Source organism: Condylura cristata, unplaced genomic scaffold, assembly GCF_000260355.1.
Source record: "Condylura cristata isolate star-nosed mole 26May11 unplaced genomic scaffold, ConCri1.0 scaffold00046, whole genome shotgun sequence".
Classification (NCBI taxonomy): domain Eukaryota; kingdom Metazoa; phylum Chordata; class Mammalia; order Eulipotyphla; family Talpidae; genus Condylura; species Condylura cristata.
This window is the reverse complement of record NW_004567147.1, coordinates 332,907-340,418: the sequence shown is the minus strand read 5'-3', so window position 1 is coordinate 340,418 and position 7,512 is coordinate 332,907. Positions and strand designations below refer to the sequence as shown.

General features: G+C 46.5%; 1 protein-coding gene and 1 long non-coding RNA gene across 2 annotated transcripts in view; one reads left to right on the top strand and one right to left on the bottom strand.

Annotated features, from left to right (window-relative positions):
• The window catches only part of GABBR1 (gamma-aminobutyric acid (GABA) B receptor, 1), a 30,738-nt gene extending 30,391 nt beyond the window's left edge, over nt 1–347 (bottom strand). The window contains exon 1 of the mRNA XM_004694750.2: nt 29–347. The gene's annotated coding sequence lies outside the window, so the exon portion shown is untranslated. The remainder of the gene's footprint in view (nt 1–28) is intronic.
• Nucleotides 1–7,512, top strand: part of LOC105854513 — a 22,353-nt gene that overhangs the window by 4,385 nt on the left and 10,456 nt on the right. The window lies entirely within an intron of this gene.

Below are 7,512 nucleotides of genomic sequence, written 5' to 3'. Positions count from 1 at the left end.
CCCCGCTCCCCCGGGCCCTGGCTCTTACCTCGGCGCGCTGGCCCTGCTCCCTGGCTCTCCCGGGCCTCAAGGCCCCGGCCCCGGCCGCTGCGCCCCGCTGCCCCCTCCTTCCTTCTCCACCTTTCCTCTCCTCCCGTCCCTCCTTCCCCAGAATCCGAGCTCCGGCCCCGTCAGGGTCTCTCCCTCCTCTCTCGCGTCCCCCAAACCCCACCCCCGTCTCTCCTTCCCCGGGGCGGCGGCGGCCGCGGGAGCCGAGAGTCGGGAGGGAAGGAGGCGGCGCCGGGGACCAGGGAAAGCTCCCGGGCGGAGGGAAGAAGGAGGGTGCGGGAGAAGGCAAGGGGGGGAGAGAGGGGGAGACCGGGGAGAGGGCACCTCCCACAAGCCGAGCCCCGGGAGCCGCCCCGGAATCGGCCCCGCCCTGGACCGCCCACTGCGCCCGGGGCGGGGGGAGCCGGGCGGGGAGGCGGGGGCGACCCGGGCGCCGGCGCTGGCCAGCGCGGACTCACGGGCGAGACGACTGGTCGCTGGGGTGGGGGCGAACCCTCCTAGCCCCCCGCCCCGGTCAAAGGCAGAGGAGTGGCCCCGAGATGGGGAATCTGGGATGCAGGTGGGAAGAAACGGTGGCACCGACTAGGCAGCCCTGGAGCGGGGTGAGGGGAGACAGGCAGGGGCCGAGGGCTAGGAGGAGCAGACTGAGGGAGAGCAAAGAGAAGCCCCGGGCAGGATGGGAGGACCGAGGGGAGAGGCGCGGAGGCCCAGGGCCACCGGAGCGCGCGGGAGACGGGTGGGAAGAGACCCAGGGCGGGCGACCCCTTGGGCCCTGCGGCACGGCCACTGGCTGCATCTCCAAGCGAACACCCTGGAGGGTTGGAGGCCAAAGACCGGGAACTGGGCATGGAGGGGAGAAACTGAAAGAGTAGCAGGAAAAAAGAGCCTTCAGGTGCACTGGAGCCAAAACGATCTCCTATACTCCTACAGGGCCTAGGAATCAATATTTTTTGACTAAAAGGCAAGGGGATGCTCTGGAGACAGGACAAGTGTGAGCTTCTTGACAATTCCATAAGCTCCTGGCTATTGTCTGGTGGTGAAAGGGGTGTGGGTGTGGGTGTATTCATGGGAGTTTGAACTGCTAGAGAAGAGGGTTCCTTCGGAAGGGACAGGAGAAGAAAAAGCTTTTTTTTCTGGCTGGTCCTGGGAAAGAGGTGGAGGAGATATAAAATACTGGAGACTAATTAGAACTGAAGTTCTCAACCCCCAACCCTTTTTATAACAAACATTTTGTATTGACTCCTTTACCGTGCTCATTGGAATTCATGGGTCGTGTAACCTACCTACACACACTATTTATTAATTTTTTTATGATTTGTATTTATTTATGCATACAAAATTTATGCATAAAAGAACTGGGGTGTAGGCTGAGGTTTGGGGGGGTGAGAGGATCCACCAGAGACTGAGTAGGGAGAACAGGCAGATCAAGTGAGATAAACTGCCCAGGGTAGCTGCAGGATGGTCAGAAGAGGTCTGCTGGGCCATGTGGATCAGCTTCCTGTCCTGGAATCAAACTCATGCCACAAAGACTGGTCATAGCTTGATAGCATTGACACTTTAACCCCTAAGCCACTAGGGAAGCCCTCCATACACTCTTTGGGCAGCGGGTTAAAACACAACACTAAGAAGCTAAAGCCACTTCTGCATGAGTTTGATTCCCGCCTGCCCCGAGGTGACCCACATGGTGCAGCAGACCTCTCCTGATCTGCCCACTGCTCCCCTCAGCAGTGTACTTCGTTGATCTGCCTGTTCTGCTCCCCACTCTGTCTCTGATGAATACTCTCACCACCCCTGCACGTCTGGCCTGTACCCCAGTTCTGTCTGCACAAATAAATAAATCTTTAAAAAAAAAAAAAAAAAAACCAACACGCGTCCCTATCTGTAACATAAAGGGGAAATTTAAAAGAGTAATTTGTAGTAAAATAACATCAACAATATTTTAAAGTGTGTGTGTTGAGACCTGACTACTCTAGGAGTCACCCTGAAGTAGGCAGATGCTTGCATTTATCCAGAGAATAAATGTTCGCGGGGACGGAACTGCTACAAACACAGACTGACACAGGTGCTGAGTCGGTGACTCAACTACCTCCAGCATGTTGCCGTAAGAGAAGTGATTTAATGAATTGTTGAACAAATCTTGGAAGCGAAGTCAATCTTCCCTAAATTTACAAAGAACTGTAATTGCATTCCTAGAAGTTCATTATATATTAAAACTGGTTCTTTAAAAAAAAAAAAACTGTATTAAATTCTAGGCTCAGATAATTAAACACAGATTTTCACCTACAAGAATGTCCTCGGGGACACTTGAGAATCTGGATGAGAGACAACTATTCCTTGTACAGGCCGTGCTTTGAAAAAAAATTTCTACCCCTGTGCTAACCATAAATATCAAAGTGCCCCTCTCTGTCACTGTAATTACAAAAAGAAAGCCTACAAATTTTCAAAATGTTCCCTAGGGAGTGGTTGAGAACCACTGAGAAATCATACTGCATAAGATTGAACCAGTCTATTTTCTACCAATAGTGTAAAAGTGTTGTTTTATCTGTTTCTGGCCTTTTTGAAATGGGTCATTCTCACAGGCATGAGGTGATCTCTCCTTGGGTTTTGATTTGCATTTCCCTGATGTTAAGTCACACTGAACATTTTTCATGGGCCTGTTGACCATCTGTATGTCTTCTTTGGGGAAATATCTCTTGAGCTCTTCTACCCATTCATTATTTGGGTTATTTGTTTTCTTTTGGTTGAGTTCTGTGAGTTCTTAGTAGTTCTCTGGCACAAGCCCCTTGTCAGATGTATGATGAGCAAATATTTTCTCCCACTCAGTGTCTTTTTGTTTTAAAGATAGGTTATTTTGCTGTACAGAAGCATTTTGAGTTGGCATGGTTTCCTTGGGACATTTATTTTATATTTAATTTCATTTTAGTTTTAAAGATTTATTTATATATGCATACATACAGAATTAGGGTACAGGACAGAGGTGCAGGGGCGTTGAGAGGATTCACCAGAGACTGAGTGGGGAGCAGAATAGGCCGACTGACAAGTACACTGCTGAGGGGAGCAGCAGGCGGTCAGGAGAGGTCTGCCATACCATGTGGATCACCTCCTGGGCTGGGGATCGAACTCCCTGAAGCGGCTATGGCTAGCTTGAAGTGCTGCATCCTAACCTGTTGCGCCACCAGGGATGGCCTCCTTGGGACATTTATTGAGGGCTCTCCCATGACTGCTTGTCTGTCCTAACCCCATAACCAATCCACTTCTGTTTTCTTTTATACCAAACCCAGCACTCCTCTCCTCTTGAAAGTCCCTTGAACTTGACTCCAAAATTTCTTCCTTAGCTCCTGTATTCTTTGGGCCTTTGGTCACACTCTCCTTTTACAGGCTTTAACTATTGTTCATAGAGATGGTGGAGTTCATACCTGATTACCTGGGAATGAACCACCTTCCCATTCGTTTCATTTCCAATACTTCCATTTCCTTTTCTTCTTTTCATCATCTTCTGCCCAATTCTGACAGCATATAGCAAGAACTTAGGACACCACAGCCCTAAAACATATTAAGCAAAATGGAATAACTTAATGTATAGATGATCTACAAGATGCTAGATGCATAATTATCTAACTATGCAATTTAGGTTTTTAAAATTTTCCCTAAAAACGTTTTATCTAAAAATTATTTATCAGGCCCTCCCTGGTGGTGCATTGGGTTAAAGGGAAGTACTAAGAAGCTACCCACAGCCACTTCAGCACCAGTTCAATCCCCAACCAGGGAGGTGACTAACAGGGTGCAGCAGACCTCTCCTGATACGCCCGCTGCTCCCCTCAGCAGTGTACTTCATCAGTCTGCCTGTTCTGCTCCCCACTCTGAACTGTCTCACCACCCCTGCACCTCTGGCCTGTACCCAGTTCTGTATGCATAAATAAATAAATCATTAAAGATTAATAAAATAAATATTTTTTAACAATTTAGATTTTAAAAAATCTAACTTTAACTATGCAATTTAGATAAAACTAAAAAGCAAATCAGAGGTCACCCATCTATCCAATTGACAGTGCCTCAAGTTCACTTGCATACTCTGTCCACATTCAGAGATGTGACTTTAAGGTGTCCCTGTCACCCAGTGTCCATCCCAAAACACCCTATATTCAGGTCAAATGTGTGTCAGTTCTGTTTTCCCTTCTGAAGTTGAAGTGATGAGAGTGTGAAAGAAGGATACTCATTACCTGATGCGAGGGTGAAAGCTTTGTCTTCAGAGAGGATTTTTCTGTCCTGCAAAGCTCGTGCTATTTAGAAAAAATGTAGGGGACAAAGGTTTAAAATTCAAACATATAGTTATCTTCATGATGAGCTTCACTCGGTTTTTGAATGAAGGCTGAGCCCTTTCCCTCAGACTTTTATATCACTAACACTTTCCTATTTGACCTTCCCCTGTTTTGTTTTGTTTTGTTTTGTTTTGTTTTGTTTTGTTTTGTTTTGTTTTGTTTTGTTTTCATGTGTGTGCTCTCTCCCTTCCAGCCTTGATAGGAATAGGCATACAGGATCACTAGTCAGAAGAAGGCAGAAGGCGATGGAAAACCCTTTAACAAATCCTTTCATTTGCTCCCTTCCCAGACTATAATGTGATGGTACATTCTTGACAGGTCTGGCCTTGGTTCATTGTGCAGAAAGGAAAGATGAAATTAGAAAACTGTTTCTATTATGCTTTTAGAGACATAGACAGAGGAATCCCTTCTGGAATTGATAATACATCAACAGTAAAATAGCCAATATAAAACAACCACATTCTAAATGCCTGCTTCAGCATGTACTGACTCCTCTACTCACAGGCTCGGGGCTGCCGGCCTGGAGCGCAGCATCACAGGTGCTCAAGGAAAAACACAGGTTACCAAGTTAACACTGTGAGTTGCCTCTGTAAATCATTTCTCCATAAAGAACCTTTGTATAATAAATAAATGAACACAGGCCTCACTTGTGGCACAAGGATTAAAGTCAGTGCTATCAAGCTGTGGCCAGCCATTGCAGCAGGAGTTTGGTCCCCAGCCAGGGAGCTGACCCACATGACGCAGCAGACCTCTCCTGTCTCACCCACTGCTCCCCTCAGCAGTATATTTCAGTAGATCGGTCTGTTCTGCTCCCCGCTCTGTCTCTGGTGAATCCTTTTACTCTCCACACCTCTAGCCTGTACCCCAGTTCTTGCATGCATAATTAAATAATTTTTTTTAAAGATTTATTTATTTATGCATACAGAACTGGGGTACAGGCCAGAGATGTGGAAGGTGAGAGGCTTCACCAGAGACAGAGTGGGGAGCAGAACAGGCAGATCGACGAAGTACACTGCTGAGGGGAGCAGGGGGCTGGTCAGGAGAGGTCTGCCACGCCATGTGGTCACCTCCGGGGCAGGCGGGAGTCGAACTCATGCGGAAGCCGTCTTAGATTCTCAGTGCTGTGCTTTAACCCGCTGCGCCACCAGGGAGGGCCTAAATAATTTTTTTTTAAGATTTATTTATTTGTGCATACAGAACAGGGGCAGCGAGAGGCTTCACCAGAGACAGAGCGGGGAGCAGAACAGGCAGATCCACGAAGTACACTGCTGAGGGGAGCATCGGGTCAGGAGAGGTCTGCCACAACATGTGGTCGCCTCCTGGGCAGGCGGGAATCGACTCATGCAAGCGGCTTTAGATTCTCAGTGCTGCGCTTTAACCCGCTGCGCCACCAGGGTGGGCCCTATAATTAAATAATTTTTAAAAGGAAGGATGATTTAATGAATATATTTAATTCTTTTAATTAAAAAGAATTTAGTCCTCAAAAACAAATTTTGTGTAAATTCCTGTTCCTAAAACTAGAGTTGGGTTGTTGAACATTTCAAGATAAACAATTAGTATATTTAATTATATGTATTCATAATTTTACATATATATTTAATGTATAGTTAAATATGTAACAGGTGTGTCTATACATCATTGTTCATAACAATCAAAAAAGCCTGTGCATCATAATGTGCGCATGCAATTAGCTGATGAGGCTTTTATTCATTTTCTTTCATTTGTTTCTCCCCTTATGTCCAACTCAGATATAATGAATTTCAAGCACACTGGCACACTAACCAAAAAATATGCAAAGTAAAAAGACACATCTCCTAGATGCTTCTACTAGAAACTAAAGAATGCCAAAAACTCAATTATTTAACATGTGTATTCAGGCCTACAACCCACAATAAGCTCAATCACATTTATCCAGTAAAATGTGTGACTACAACATGTGACAATTAGGTGGGGTGAGCAAAGATTTTAAATAGCTTTATATGTGGTTTTGCCACCAAATGAAGTAGCCATAAAATTGTAGGTTTTCAGAGCACTGTGGATTTTGGATTTACAGAAAAGGGTGTGTGGAACTGAATTTATGAATATGACGAAATATTTACAAATAGATGTTTGGGGAGTCAAGTTAACAAACTAAGGCAACAGACTAGAAGCCTTATTCATGGAAACACCATAAAAATGGCCACGTGAAGGCTCTCTCTGGACACCATGGCTTGCTACAGTTGTGACACACCATCCTGCCCAGGTGCACCTTTCAAATCCCAGCAGAAGGGAAAGCCCAAAACAGATGTGAAGCAAGCGCTGCTTTTAGCAGTTAGAGTAAACAAACACCTGCTGAGCTTTAACTCTTCCTCCCCTCTTCTCCCAAACTATCACGCTGAGGCTCCAAGCATGACTCACACACACCTTCAGATGCTTTCAGTATTTATTACACTTAGATCAGCCCAGAAACATAATACCTATCAGTGCATAAATTACAAAGCCTCATATTCTCTCTCTGACTCCTCTCAACCATGTCTGTGTAGTAGTATCGCCATTTGTGAGATGAGAAATCTGCCACTCAGAAAGTTTACATAATCTGCCTGAGGTCACACAGCCAATAAGCTGGACCTTGGGCCCTCCTGGGTTAAAGTGCAGCACTATGAAGCAATCACAGCCACTGCAGCATGAGTTCAATCCCCCACCAGGGAGCTGACCCGCATGGCCCAGCAGACCTCTCCTGTCTGGCCCGCTGCTCCCCTGAGCAGTGTATTTCAGTAGATCTGCTTCTTCTGCTCCCTACTCTGTCTCTGGTGATTCCTCTCACTGCCCCCACACCTCTGGCCTGTACCCCAGTTCTGTATGCATAAATAAATACATCTTTTTAAAAAAATAATAAGAATCTACCTCAAGCTCAGGCCTCGGTGACTCCTGCCTCCACCGTGTGGCTGCTGTGCTCACCTGGCTGCATTCTTTAATGCTCCTCAAATACTTTCAACTCTGAGACCAAAGCTCGCTCCCTCTGCCAGGAGAGGCCCTCCTCTGCCTCCCCACCTCATTTATCTTCACCTCATTTTTTAAAAAAGATGTTATTTAGGGCCCTCCCTGGTGGCGCAGCGGGTTAAAGCACAGCACTGAGAATCTAAAGCCGCTTCTGCATGAGTTCGAT